The sequence below is a fragment of the Bidens hawaiensis genome, unplaced genomic scaffold, assembly GCF_021521415.1.
Source record: "Bidens hawaiensis isolate Kalapana, Puna unplaced genomic scaffold, B.hawaiensis_p1.1 tig00012229_1, whole genome shotgun sequence".
Taxonomy (NCBI): domain Eukaryota; kingdom Viridiplantae; phylum Streptophyta; class Magnoliopsida; order Asterales; family Asteraceae; genus Bidens; species Bidens hawaiensis.
Genome location: NW_027491988.1, coordinates 82,965 through 99,217, shown reverse-complemented (window position 1 = coordinate 99,217; position 16,253 = coordinate 82,965). Strand labels below are relative to the sequence as shown.

The 16,253-nt window shown below is 36.3% G+C and overlaps 1 pseudogene; it reads right to left on the bottom strand.

The window, feature by feature from the left end:
* Positions 1–10,988: 10,988 nt before the first annotated feature.
* On the bottom strand, positions 10,989–11,369 carry LOC143540386 (putative mitochondrial protein AtMg00820 pseudogene; annotated as a pseudogene).
* Between the last annotated feature and the right edge of the window lie 4,884 nt (positions 11,370–16,253).

Here is a 16,253-nt window from a genome sequence, read left to right as displayed (position 1 = left end):
GGAGGGCAGAGGTCGGCGGCGAGAGAGATCGCCGGCGATGGGAGGAGAAGGAGAAGGAGAAGGAGAGAGTGAGGTATCAAGGAAGGGATGGAAATGAAAAGGTGTGGTGACTCATTGATCATTCATGTCATGTCATGTGCTTGCTTTGCTGCCACCGCCAAATCGCACCATCTATCTATTCCTATTCCTATTCCTATTCCTATTCCTATTCCTATTCCTATTCCATCCACTCAAACCCCAATTCGTTCACAATCAACATGGGTACTCTAACCATAACCGAATGGGCGGTTAATCATCGGTCGTTTATGAGTCGGTTTCGGTTAAGTTTGGTATATTGTTTATTGTTTAGTTTTTTTATCTTTTGTTTAAGCTGAAGTTGGTTTGGTTGTGGTGTTTCAAGCTTAATTATGAAGTTTTTAAACTGAAACACGCCGGTTTTGAGTTCGGTTATGATGTTTCAAGCTACGCTATTGTTATAGATAGCCACGATAAAAATTTAAAGAGAAAATTATGATTTGTGCCCTCGTGCTGGATGGGCGGGGGCACTTTGTAGGTCTCATTCTCAATTTGCGTATTTCGTGCCACATGACTTTTCAAGCGGGCTCAATTTGACTCCGGCTGTGAGTTGACCGTTAAAGAAAGGGTGAAATGACTATTTTACCCCTAATCCTTTAATTCAGTTTAAAAATATCTTTCAAAATAATGTAGAGGCTGGGATTCGAACCCCAGACCTCCGATTCAACAAACACAAACGTTATTGTGTGAACTAGGCTGCTCTTTGATAATAATATAGAATTTGAAATATATATTACCATTTTCAACACTTCATCTTCCTTAATTTCCCATTACGGTTTCTATGTCCTAACGGTTTTTTGAAGCATGTGATAATTGTTATTTATGTATGTTATTGGCGATAAATGATAATGAGATCATGGACATGTGTAACACCCCGGCTTAAGCATGTGATAATGGCTCAAAACGCTCAAGTTTGGGACTTTAATTAATAAAAATTCTCAAACTTGTTTAAGCTATTGATTTTATTGAAGTCATTCATATATTTAAATGTTTTGGTAAGTTGAATGTGGATTTGTTACTTTATCAAGTCTCGAACTGTCTAAACCGAACAAATCTTTAGAAATTGAATCTTGATGCTTACATTAACAGGATCGTGCACTCTAGCACTAAACCAACTCCCCTATTTAAAACTTAACAAAAGTTGAGTAAAACTAAACATCAAAGACCCAATTTCATGTAAAACTCATTCTATGTTATGCTTACTTTATTTAACCGCAGTTTGTAAAATATAACTTAAGACTCAATATTATCCCAGGGTCTTTCAATTTAGGACACGCACCTTAAACAGTCTTTATTAACCCCAGGGTCTTTCATCTTGAAGATTATTATTCTAAGTTTTCTTCATCGACGTCACTTTATAATAAACCATAAAATAAGCAAAAGTAAAAAATGAAGAAAATAAGATAAGTGAGTTTCATCCCACATTGGTGGAGGAAGGAAACTGGAATGTTTCCACCTTGGTATAAATAAGAAAGTGAGTAATTGTCCCACATCGCTAGATTACAAAACTTGTAAGCTTCTTATAAGAAAGAGAGCTTATATGATAATATTCTTGTACGACAAGACACACTCAGTGGTCCTAACGGAGGGTGCGAAGCACCTGACGTGCATGAACTCGGGATCTTGCACGGGCTCGGTTGAAGTGCGATTGTCACACCCCAACCTAAGGCGGAAATGTCGGGGGTGCGAACCGTGGTTCACAACAGCTCACAGGATACTATCATGCAATATAAAAGATGACAATATCTAATTAATTTATTTATTTCAAAATTCAAATAAAGTGCACAAGCTCCAAACATGACAAATATAATCCAAAACTAAATGATAGAGCAATTTTCTTTATTTTATTTTCTAAGGTCTTTCTATGCGTTCTTCACTTAGCTTCAAATCGACTGATAACCTGCATATGCATAGAAAATTGTAACACCCGTTAATTCCGTTTCCAAGAGTTAAAACTTGTAAAGTATGTTCTATTTTCGGGATTTAACCGACGTTTCTCGGAAGCCTTTACGTCATCCCGGTACGTTAAGAGACTTAACTTTTCCTTCCATTATGCCTTATGTTTCAAATTGGAGGGACTTGGATGTAACTGTTATATTATATCATAAAACAAAAAAATAACCAAACCCTAACTCCCATTAGCAGCAGCCGATAGGACCTCAAGACCCCCCCTGCTCGTTTTTCTTCTGCCCAGCCAAATTTCATCCGTGAAAACTTCAATTCAAGGTCGATTTTATGATTCTCCATGTCTTTTACACCTTAATTGATCATATTAACGCGCTTATTGGTCGTTAAGGTTGAGTTTTATTGATAACAGTTTGCTGACAGATTCGTATACGTTTATTGTAGGGTCTGTAACGCAATGATAATCCATTGTTTTTGATCGATTCTTGATTCCATGATGTTCTACTTTGAGTCTAGTTTCCAGAAAGGTATAATACGTAATTTTTGGACGAAATTTGAATGGTTTTTATGAATTTATAAAATCGAGTGTCAAAGCTGATGCGGGATGACGGATTCTGGTCTGTCTTCCCGACGTCGTAACCTTTTTTCGACAGGTCCAAATTGGTTGGTTCCACTTTTTGAAGTTATTATTTTGAGTTAGGAACCAAACCCAATTGGAATCGTTTAATTTGGTTTGGTAATGAATTTTATAAAAATAAAACCATTTTGTTGCGCACTGAAATAGCTGCACGTACCTTGCTGTGTTGGAGGAATTTTTATAATTTTTGTGTCCAATAGAAAAATATAATAAAAATATTTTTATAAACCTAAGACATTTATTAAATTCTGGTAAAAATTTAATAATTTATTTCAAAGGTTATCCTATGTAATTAAATGCATCTTCGCATGCTAAAATCTACACGTTTTACTCGTTATTGATCGATAAGTTCGTTTTAGGCTTAACCGGTGGATGTTCAATTGTGTTCTTGTCGGGGCTGTTTGAAGTGAGTTTTTGCACCACAATCTTCCTAGGTATGTCCCGTATATCATACTCAAAGATCATGTTCTTAGGTGTTCGTTAAGTTGATCAACTAGTTGTAGTTTGATTGTTATGTTCGGTTGTCTAGAATTGTTGAGTTTGATGCGTTAATCGGTTGGATGACCAACCGAATCAGTTTGCATGGCCCTAGGGGAGTCTAAGGGCTGTGGGAAAATTATTTTTTTGATGCTCGGGGCTGTTGTGGTTAGTGCTTCGTCAATCGAGTCAGCGGTGCGCGAATTTTCGTTTAAACGTTAAAGTAAGAGTTGTAAAAAGGAACCGTCAACCCTATCAACTCGGGTGACATAATTTTGATGAATGAAAAGATTTAAAATGGAATTTGGTCCATTCGGGGCTGATTCGTTTAACAAATGGTTTTAAGGTTTATTACACTCGCATTCGACCCGATTTGACTATCCTTGGGCCTTGGGCCAAATGTTGGGCCTTGGGCCAAGTTGTTGGGCCTTGGGCGGCCCATTAGGCAAGAGTGTTCTTACGGTCTAGTTTAGTAACGTGTTGTGTACAATTTACAGGCCCTTGCTTGTGATTGTGCACTTAGGGATTCCTAGCTCGTTGCAGGTGTTCGATTGATTTCAGGTGAGTTCACGATGCCCTTTTTACTCATTTTACTTTTGGGCTAGCATGCGCACCTAAATATTTTCTTACTTGATGAAATGTTTTTAAAATGATTTTATATAGGCTTGCTAGTATATAGTAAGCCTTGGGATGTTAAATATATATATATATATATGTATATACATTATTTCTTGGCCTCTATTTGGCGATGTTGTAGTCGTTTCGACTACTGATGTTGTGTATGCCTACTTCGTTTTTGCATGCACTGATGTTACGTGTTTGGGTTGTACGTTTGCTCGACCCTGATGTTATACGTGGATGTTATATATATAAACTGTTATGTATATAGGGATGTTATTGAATGGATGTTTACATATACATTTGTATATGTATGTATGAGGATGTTTAAGTTCGATAAGGATGATTAGATGGATGTACCCTTTTACTTTTAGAAAACCTTTGGTATGACTATCATGATTTTTACTACTGATATCTTTTACTTAAAACTTGAACTCACTCAGCTCAAGCTGACTTTGTGTGCATGTTAGTGTAAGTTTCAAGATTTGGAAGAGGATACCTTATCGCTTGGATGTGTACGGAGCTACTTGGATGGTGAAGGGCATACTGGAAGGAAGAATTGTTTATGAATATTTTATTTCAAGGAAACTTATAAAAGTTATACTTATTTTGGTTCTTGGGCAAAATTCCCGGGTTTCGGGAACTTATTTCATTTTTCATGTTTTCCGCAAAAATTATACCCTGAAATGGTTATTTTAATGAAGTGAATTGTTTTTAAGTTTAATTATTTTTACGAGTGTTTTGAATGATTACCAACTGTGGGGTACCCGGGGTTCGGGGTCTTACAAAAATAAATAGAGATTTGTCAACAATACATATTGGGTGAGATGATCACCAGTTCGACACTAATAATAATATATAATAAATGATAAATGAAAAATGTGCAAACAAAATAATGTGAGTAATAATCAATCAAACCGTGAGCAAATAACGTGTCAGTTGACCGTTGCCTAGCGAATCGGGCATTGGCTACTATGACTAGCATACAAATGTGATTGTCAGTTGACCATTGCCATGCGAACGGGCTTTGGCTACTAAGACTGGCATATAAATGTGATTGTCGGTTGACCATCGCCATGCGAGCGGGCTTTGGTTACTAAGACGTCGTATGATCATGATTTAATGTGATTATGATGGACCTCTCCGAATGCGATAAAGTAAACACTAAAACAAGTAGCAATTAACATTTAATTAAAATACACACAATATTTATGTTTGCGAGTTTATGTATATATATATGATATAAAAATATGATTTAGACCCGCATATGTCCCCAAAATGTTTGAAAACAGAAAAATAAAAGGGGAATGATATCTCACCTTATTGCTTAAGCGAGTGTGCGAGAAATAATAGTAACAACACGATTAAATGAACGAACCGTCCTTTAACGTGCTGACTGAGATAAACCGAATAGACCTAAAACTTAGAGATAATAAACTATGATTAAAACCGAGAGCATAGCCACTGGAATCTATCCAAACGGATGTCTAGAACTCTGGTTATGAGATAATTAACGTTTAAGCGAGCTGGTACAGACAAGAATCCGAATAGCGATTCGGAAGTCAGGTTTTGGTTCAGTAGCCTTAAAATCTTGTAACAGAAATAAAAGTATTCTGGACCGAAAGTTAATTCTGATCGGAAGATATAGTAATTGAAAAATAATTAAAATGACTTTTATGCCCTTAAGCGGGTCGGAAAGCAATTGACCGACAAAACCCCATCAATCAGTAAATATGATTTAAGGGCTTTTGTTATTTAGATATAAACCAACATTTTTCATGAGTACAACTTACCCAAATGATGAATGGAACAAGAGATAATCGAGGTCAAAGTGGTCTTGAACAACAAAGTCAAACCGTAGATGAAAGAACTTGAAGAAATTGAAGAAACCGGCAATGGAGAAAGGGAATTTCATGGGATATAGGGATGGTGGCTAGTATTGAAGTAATAATTTAGAGTTTTATGATATGCCTTGTTTAAATTTTAAGGGCTAATGCTTGTTTATTAGGAAATAGTTCGTTTAGGAAACCGAATAATCGATTAATAACAAAAATCATGTCCATTATCTTAATGATCACGTCTCGAGCATCAAGAAAACGACTTGGGATATTTTAAAACATTAATTAACATATATTGGAGTTTAAGTTTGTATAAACGAAACAGACTATAGGTCTGAAACTAGATGATTGATCTAGATATTTATATAAAGGTTGTTCTCGTACTATATGTCCGAGATAGAAAGAATGCATATATCAGAAAGATACACTGATCAAGAACAAAGGTGAATACGTTCAACCTTTTTATAGTGTGAAATGTTTTTTGATGTGAAAATACATCTATGTACTGTCTTTTTGAAAAGATATTTACTCTTATAAACTATGGACTGTTATCCATATGTAAAGAGTTATGAAAGTATTTACATGAGGGTTGGTTCAAATCCTCTAAAACGTTTTGGTACAAGGTAGTACTAAACACTAAGGCTAAAATACATGTGTCTGGATCCATACATAAATGCTTTGTAGTGGGCACACTACAAACATACTGACCATAAGGCAATTGACTGTCTCTAGGGCGAGTGAAGTCCGATTATGTGGTCTATTGGTATTTTTAGTTCCAATGAGATGGGATGAGGCCCACTGAGTCGTTGAATGCTATTGGTGTTGTATCATAATGAAGGTGATATTGTATATGATTATGTTATGACAAATTTTGAAAACATTTTTATCGAGTCAGCGTTATTCACTAGCACATAGCTAACGTATTTCCCCACATTCAGGGATACAGTAGAGGTTAGAACAGGCAATCAAAACAGACTAGAAGATTGGTGATATAGTCATTAGACGTTATCTGATGGCTCAGATGTTTTATTCAAAATATTATAAAGAATGATATTTTCAAATGACAGGTATTTGAAATATTTAAATGGGTATTAAATCCCAAGTTTTCATTATAATGATATTTTATTCAAAAAGACTTCCGCTAAAAGAACGTAACTCTGATATATTTGCAAACAGGTACCAACTATTGGTCATACGCCTAGGCCCTAAGCCGAGGTGTGACAACTGTCATGATGCTTTATAAACCTATTAAACTCATGACAGATAGTCCAAATATTTTCAAAGGATTTTAATTATATTACAGTAATTAAGTCTCTGTATACTTACGGGATGGTTACTACTGATATTGTGGGGTTTTGTATACAAGGCTTGCCTACTGAGCTATTACACGCTACTTATTAGACAAGTGTTAGTCAATAAGTAATATGACCACAGTCAGTGGCAGATCCAAGATTTTTTTCCTATGGGTTCACCTTTTTTCGGTATTCAAATTTCACACAACCAAACTTTAAATTTTTCGGGCCGGTCGGTACTTATCGGAGAATATGATATAATACGATGCCATAATAAAACAATATGTTAATTTAAAAAACATATGGATGCGTGATGTATGAATAGGTACTTTGAAAATAATCGGAAGCGAAAACGTTCTTATTTTGGTTATTAAAAACACCCCAACTATATACGCAATGATTGTCCACCAAAACGAAAAAAAAGGTTACCAAAATGGGACTTAAAAAGACTTGAGATTGAGACCTTTAAGTAAAACCCAAACTAATGACACAATGATGGTTTACCAAAAAAAAAATGTAATCAAAATGGGTTTTGAAAGACTTGAACTTGAGACCTTTTAAAAGTATGAGAAGGTCTTAAAGAAGTTAATTACCACTACACCATCTTAAACCCTTCAATATGGGTTAACTTCTAAAAATCTTATGGGTTCACTAATACTTTTTATATATTATTTTAACGCAAATTTGAAAATCAATGGTTTCCCGTGAATCCAGGGAACCCGCACTAAATCCGCCCCTGACCACAGTCACAGAGCGGTCGAATGACAAGTACCTTTCAGTGATTTGTAAGCAGGCAGATGTAAAAACATCTTAATGCTGCAACAGTAAAATGTGTCATTTACAAATAAATGTACTCACCAGTATTTCTTGCTGATCAAATATTATTTTTAAACATGTTTCAGGTGACTTGTTAGAGACATAGGAATGATGCATGCAGGCCGTCAGCTTAAATAAGTAGCTTGTTACCAGAATAAAGAATGTGTTTTGTAAATTAGGGTTTATCCCTATAAAACTTATGTTTGTATAAAAATCGGTTTTATTCTGTTGCTAAATATTTTAATAATAAACACTGATACCACCACTCGGTCAACGGTTTGGTTTCACGATCGATTTTTATCTTAAATTTCGGTCGGTCGATTTCAAAAATTTCAAACTGTAGTGAACGGTTTAGTTTACGGTTTATACCAAAAACCAGTCGTATGAAACCGGACTGGACCATATGATTGCATTATAATTTAATTTTTTAATATTTCTATCTTGATTGAATACATGCTTGAACATTTTCATTTTGTGTACATAGAATTTAGCACATATCTTAAAAATTGAGTTCTATTAATCAACTGTCACACACACACACACATATATAGGGGAAGTATATAATGAAAACTCATTTGAGTTGTGAAAATCCTATGTAATATCGTTTTTTTCTCACACATGTAATATATGTTGTTACATTTAATACAAAACATCGAAAAATAAAAAAAAATTGTTTTGCTATTTTTTAACATTTTTTACCAACTTTTATATATGTTTCAGGAGAGAAAAAAATGTTATATTTATATTTACATTTTTATTAATTTTAGTTGTGGACCACAAGATTCAAACTTTAATAAAAACATATGGGTTTATAGAGTTTTCATAACTAAAATGGGTTTTTATTTTAACCTAACCATATATATATTTAGGTTATAATAGCAAGTATAGTTTCTGTAGGAAGGATAGAAAGTAATCATGTCTATTGGTTTTGAATGGAGGGTTGAGATTAGTTTAGGGGGAAATCAAGTGTGAACATAAGGGGAAGGGTATAAAAGGAATAACACATTTGTTGACTTTCTTTCTCCATATGCAATGCACATGCCAAATTCCCCCATCATTTTTAAACGTCCATAACTTTTTTTACGATGTTTTTATTGACAAAAAAATTCACCATAATAACGAGTGTCTTTTTATCTTTTATATGAGTACCATATTGTTATATAAAAATTCTAAAAAAAATTAGTGGATTTTTTACAAATTGTGTTTTACCAAAATTGTGTTTTACAAAATTGTGTTATAAAATAGTATTTTTCGTTGTGTTTTTTACATTGTGTCATACAATTGTGTTATTTTTTTCATAGTGTTTTTTACATTGTGTTTTTCATAATGTTTTCTATTGTGTTTTTTCGGACTTTTCCGGCGACGTGGTGGCGGTGGGTGACGGTTGTGGTGGCGGTGGGCTGTGGAGTGGTGATGGTTGTAGGAGATGAGTGAAGATGTAATTGGGTTTTTGAAATTAATGTAAGTGGGTTTTGAGATTAAAATAAGCTGGTTTTGATATTTAAGTGTTAGACTAATATACCCTCCTTTCTAGCCTTTTTAGAAAAATCAAACTTCTTATTTGAACCTAACTCTCTCTCTCTCTATATATATAGTCCGGTTTTATAATTTGTATGTCTTGGGTATAAAATTCTTATTTGAAGTGACGTAGATGTGTTTCTTAGGGCTTAACAACTATGTGCATATAACTGGTTTTAAATGATCTAGTAGATATATATTTGGGCTACATGCTTAGTTATTTCAGAATTTCTAATCATACACGCCCATGTACATACATACACAAGCATGTACATTTTGTGAAGCTCAAACCGTGAAACCAAACTGTTAGTGACGGTTTGGTTTGGTTTTAATTTTTAACGGTTTGGTATTGGTTTTTAGATTAAAAAACCGTTATTAACGGTTTGGTTCACGGTTTGACTTAAAAACCATCAAAGACGGAGCGTAAACACCCCTATGCAGGAAAGCCACCACTAAACCTTGAATTGAGTAAAAAATAAGTGAAGTAACTACACACATAGTGATGTTTGTGGCCAACTGATAGAATAAATTATTGGAATAATTCTCACTGCTTTTTCCATTCACATTCTATTCATATATATATATATATATATATATATATATATATATATTACATACTACGGGAGATAATTATGCCAATGATTGATGCATAGATATAGAAATGATAATATACAATATTGACTAATATTCGTTTACTAATATACCCCCTCAGTCTAAGGTGGAGGATCCCGGATACTTAGACTGGGACGAAAATCTTCAAATAAGGCACGAGGCAATCCCTTTGTGAATATATCTGCAAACTGATAGCGGGATGGAATATGTAAGACCCGAATCTGACCCCGCTGAACGTGTTCTCGTACAAAATGGATGTCAATCTCAATAAGTTTGGTGCGTTGGTGTTGAACTGGGTTACCCGAAAGATAAATGGCACTAACGTTGTCACAATATACCATTGATGTGTGAGACAGGTAGCGGCCAAGTTCAAGTAATAAATTCCGAATCCAACAGATTTCTGTAACGACGTTTGCTACACCGCGATACTCAGCTTAAGCACTTGAGCGAGAAACGGTAGACTGTCTTTTCGAAGACCATGAGACTAGATTGTCCCCGAGATAGACGCAATAGCCGGTTGTGGAACGATGGGTGTCAGGACAACCTGCCCAATCAGCATCAGTGTAGGAGGTTAAGGTAGAAATGGATCCACGGTGCATGTATAAACCTTTGGTCAAAGTGCCCTTGACATATCTAAGGATTCGGCGGAGGGCATTCATGTGATCAGTACGGGGAGTATGCATGTGCATGCAAATCTGCTGCACTGCATAAGAGATGTCTGGACTGGTGAATGTTAGGTATTGAAGAGCACCCGCAAGTTGCCGATACATGGTTGGGTTCTCAAGTAGGTCCCGGCATTGGCACTAAGTTTTCCCGCGGTGTCGACTAGTGTTTGTTCCGGGTTGCATTGTTCCATATTTGCACGTTGTAGTATGCCTAAAGCATATGTTGTTTGTGACAGAAATATGCTATTTGGATCCCGAGTTACTGATAGGCCCAAAAAATAGCTCAAGGGTCCAAGATCTTTCATAGCAAATTCACCCGAGAGTCGTGTCAAGATACATTGTTTTAAAACGGGTGACGATGTGGTGAGGACAATGTCGTCCATGTACAATAGTAGATAGGCCGTGTCATGTCCTTGTGTGTAAATGAAAAGTGAGTGATCACAGGAGCTTTGACGAAATCCCAAGGTGGTCATGTAATCGGAAAAACGTTGGTACCATGCCCGTGGTGCTTGTTTTAATCCGTATAATGATTTCTTCAAACGACATACATGATGTGGTAAATGAGGATGACGGAATCCCATAGGTTGATGCATGAAAACTGTTCTGATAAATTCCCGTGAAGAAACGCGTTCTTGACATCCAATTGACTAATATCCCAACCATGAAATAAGGCAATGTTTAGAACAATAAGTATGGTAGCCGGTTTCACGACCGGACTGAAAGTCTTATCACAATCAACTCCTACTTGTTGTGACCTACCGTCACATACCAACTGAGCTTTATACCGTTCAAGTGAACCGTCTGATTTTGTTTTATGTTTGAAAATCCACATGCATCGAATCACATTCATATTTGGTTGACAAGGTACCAAATCCCATGTCTCATTTTCAATAAGAGCGTTGAACTCCTCTGTCATGGCTCAGGTCCAAACCGGGCTAGATAGAGCATCGGACGGGTTACAGGGTATAGGTTCGAGGGTGGTGTAAGTGTGAAGGTTAAATATAGGCTTGGGTTTGGTGAGGCCAGCCATGCCGCGAGTGGTCATGGTGCGGGTAGGTGGAGGAGGAGGTGATAGGTTCGGGGAAGTGGTAGCTGATCCAATGGTTGATGTGGTGGGAAAGGTCGAATGTGAGATCGGAGAGGAGGGTGGGGTAGAGTTAGGTGTTGTAGTCGGTTTGGAATGAGGGGAATTGTCATCGGAGGGTTGTGATGAGGGAGTATGAGATGCATGTGGGTGAGAGTGGGCTAGTGAGGTGTGAGTTGTGGAATTTGTGGATGGAATGGATGGAGTGGAATTGGTAGATAAAGTATTGTGTGAAGGTGAAGGAGGTGGTGGTTTGTAACATTCGTTACTTTTCAAACTCGAAAACCCGACCCGTTTCGAATTTTTGAACTTTTTTTCAAGTATTTAAATAGATGTATTTATGTTCGTCAACGTTTGATGTTCAATGCTCGTTAAATGATTGGTACGTTTATTCATTTACAAAAATCCCGAGTCATATCGTTAACCGAGCCTTACGGATTAAACTTACAAATCATGAAAACATAAATATAAAATCTATTTTAAAAGTCCAAGGGCCTTTATGTAAAATTAAAGTTTAATTCAGTTTTAAAGAATTATAAATCTTCAGGGGCTGGTTGTGTAAAATGCTAAAAATATAAAAACAATCCCAACCCACCCCGTCCCTTTCCCCGTTTTTCCGGCCACCATCGCCGGTGGTCCCAAAACACCCCTAAACCTCATACGTTGACCCGAGATTTGTTATTTAACGCATATTTCGTCGATATTATACCATGATTAACTGATTAATTGCGTCTAAACACCGCAAATCATCCCGTGATGCTCGCCGGATTATTCGAATATCAAAATTAATGTAATTAGCGCGCATACGCTCCTACAACTAGTATAAATAGGACCCAGACCTTCATTGTAACCCGCTCACACCTCTCTTTCTCAATAATTTTCTCTATAATAACCATATTATTCCGGCGAGGTTTCGGCTCCGGCAACGTCTCGTTCTCAGTCAAATTAACATCCTTTAAGGTAATTATTATATGCAATTGATTAGTTTTGATCCAACAAACAAAACCCCTAAACTTAATTGGGCAAACAATGAACAGATTAATCGAAATTGAATTAGGGTTTCTATGGGAAGAAGATGAACTTCATGTTATATAAATTTTTTTTGTTTATGTTCTAAGTTCCAGATACAAGCTGTAGCAGTTTGTTAGTCTGTCTGCGTATGGACATAAGGACCCGGGGCCTTTTTTTGTATTTTCTTTTAACAGCTTGTTTAGTTATATTAATTAAATGATTTATGTATTTAAAAATCATTATAAATCAATAAAACCACTTTTAAACTAAACAATTTTTTTAATAAATAAGAATACGTTTTATCTCACCATTTTCCATGTAAAAACCAACTTTCAAACCCGTTAAAACGTTAAAAAAAATGAGTTTAAATTTCGTTACGTTAGATTCAATCCATTGACCTTAAAATTAATTAAGCTTATATTTCATTAATCATTAATCCATTAATATTAATTGGTTTGGTAACTTTATTTCGTTAACCATGATTCTTTTGAGTTTAATTCGTTAGTTTTAATCTGTTAAACTTTGATTCGGTAAAGATAATTTGGTAAACTATGATTCAATTCGTTAGCTGAAAATATTTTTAAACCGTTCAAGTTAGTTTATAAACCGTTAGCTTATTGCATCGACTTTATATTCCTTTTCGTTAGATATTTTTAAACGCTAAATTAATAATTGTACTAGATAAATTTCTCGTTTAAAATCCGTACATTGTAACTCACATAGTAGTGTTAAGATTATAATATTAAAATAATTCTTAGTTCGTTAAAATTCCGTTAAAGCCTAAAAATAATATTAAATTAATTCATGCCTTAAAATAATAAAAGCTAAATAAAAATAATAATATATTTCCAATAAAATTAGACAATAATTAACTTTAATACTCCCGTTAGATAGTCTTTAAATATGCGATTTTATTTTATTTATAGTTCGAGAAGTTCAATCGTTTCGGATTCTTTAATGCACTTTCGGTTGCTTCGGTTTCGTTATTGTGCTTTCGGCTTTTATTACAAGTTTGTCTTCAATTTCGATGTGAGTTTTTCACCACCCCTTTTTAATGTTTTATTGTTTTGGGGTAGCATATGTATCCATATTAAAATTCAAGTATTGATTTCTTCTATTACAAAACTACAATTCGTATATGGACTTGTGTGTTACTTGTATTACTTGCACGAATATTACTTGCACGTTGGGAAGCCTCACTAAGTATGATCATACGCCCCCCTTTGCACTCCGGTCCATTTGTATCGAGTGGAAAAGGGCCTCATCATCCAAGTATGTTGGTTGTTACCAATTGGAAAGGACCTTACTTGCGCGATTACCCAAGTACGTTGGTTGTTACCAACTGAAAAGGACTTACTTGCTCGTTTATCACTTGTCCATGAATTGTATGATTTTTATGTATGTATATAAAAACTGTGGGAACTCACCAGCTATTTTCATAGCTGACTTTATTTTATACATATGTTACAGGTGTAAATATACGAGGATGAAAGTTAGAAGACACATAGTATGCCTATAGGATATTCAAATAACAACTTATCATTTATTTATTTATTGTTTCAACTTGTATTATTTGATAAACTTGTGTTACATGATGATTTGAATAAAATAATGCTATTATGGTCACCTAATAGTGTCACGTGTGTTTGTGCAATCTGCACGTCACACTCAGGCGTTTCCGCTTTAGCCGGGGTGTTACATGGTTGGGCCGACATTAAAGTAGATGGGTCTTGTTGGGTCGGTGTGGAATTAGATGGAAATGTGGGCCAAAATTGTGGAGCAGAATCAGATAAGTTGGAGTGAAGAAAATGATACGAGGGTGGCAGGTTGTGTAAGGTGGCGAAGGGAAAAATTGACTCGTCGAAAATAACGTGTCGAGAAATGATAATTTTCCGGGTGGAGAGTTCATAGCATTTGTACCCCCTATGGTGAGAGGGATAGCCTAGGAAGACACATGGGGAGGAGCGGCTTTGTAGTTTGTGTATGGTGGTAGAGGGGTGAAGAGGGTAGCAGAGACACCCAAAGGTGCGGAGATGGTCGTATGTGGGATATTTATGATATAGGAGATAATTAGGTGTGTGATTATGTTTAGTTTTACTAGGTAGAATATTGATAAGGTAGGTAGCTAATTGTGGAGCGTGGTGCCAAAAATTCTCGGGTACAGAAGCATGAGTGAGAAGAGTGCGGATGATGTTGTTAATTGAGCGTATTTTCCGTTCGGCTTTACCGTTTTGGGAGGAGGTGTGGGGACAAGAAAAACGGAAGGACATACCATTTTTGGAACAAAAATCATGAAACGACTTATTGTTGTATTCGGTACCATTGTCACATTGAAAAGATTTGATATGGAGATTAAATTGTGTATGTATATATTTATGAAAATTGATAAATATAGAGAAAACGTGTGATTTGTTGGTTAATGGGAATGTCCATAAATAGTTGGTTAGATCATCAAGAAATAAGACATAGTAGCGATGACCGCCGGTGCTAAGAATCGGGGATGTCCATAAGTCGCTATGTAAAATATCAAAAGGAAGATGCGTAATGGAAAGAGAATCACAAAATGGTAATTTAACATGTTTCCCGAAAACACAAGACTGGCAAATACGTTTCACACAAGGTTTATCAACAGAAATAGCCTGTTGTTTATTTAAAAACTGCAATAAAGTAGTTCCCGGATGGCCTAGTCTTTTGTGCCAGAGATCATGTGATAGAGCAGCAAAAGCGGTTGGAGTAGTGAACTTGGTGTTGGAGGACAGAGACAGCGGATAAAGGTCGCCCGTACTATTGCTGCGGAGGATAGGAATCCGCGTTAGGTAGTCCTTCACAAGAAAACCAAATGGGTCAAATTCAATAGAAATCATATTATCAATAGTAAGGCGGCGAACAGATAAAAGATTTGTAATCAAATTTGGTGCATAAAGGATATTATTGACGTGTAAATGTTTAACGGTGGTATTGAATTTGGTATAGCCAATGCCTAGAATTGGAATTTGAAACCCGTTTCCAACGACAATATTGTTCGGGATACGATTATTGAAATAAGACGAGAGAGTACCTGTGGTGTTGGTCATATGATTTGTTGCTCCGGTGTCCAGATTCCATTGAAGGTCTAGGTTTAGGGTCATAGTATGTAAGGCCTGCTCAATATTAGTGGGGGCATACTGGTTGGAAAATTGACTGTAGTGGGCTTGGGGTGGTGACGGGCCGAGTATACCAGGCTGTTGGTCGGGCCCAAGGTTAGTGGGTGGTCTGTTTGCGGGTACTGTAGGATGAGGTGTAGGTGGGGTGTGCCAGTTGGTGTAAGGAATGTGGAGCATAGGTGAGTTATACCCCCATGGAATGGTGTATGACGGTTGATAAGGTCCCTGATTGGATGGTTGGGATTGAGGGTTGGTTTGGTTGGAGTGACCCCTTCCGCGGCCACGACCACGTTGAGATGCATCAAAGTAACCACGGTTGTCATTAGTTGCACTAGGAGATCCACGGCCATAGGAGTCGCGAGCCGGGGTGTTTAGAGCAGTGTGCAAGGCAGTGCCCACAACAGGATTTGATACATGACCCGCTCTCCGGGTTTCTTCTTGTGTAAGTTGAGATCTTGCTTGAAAGAAAGTGGGCAATGGTATGGTTTGACTGATAAACATACCAATCGCATCGTACTCGGTATTTGCTAGACCAGTGACCATCTGTAGTACTAAATTAGCA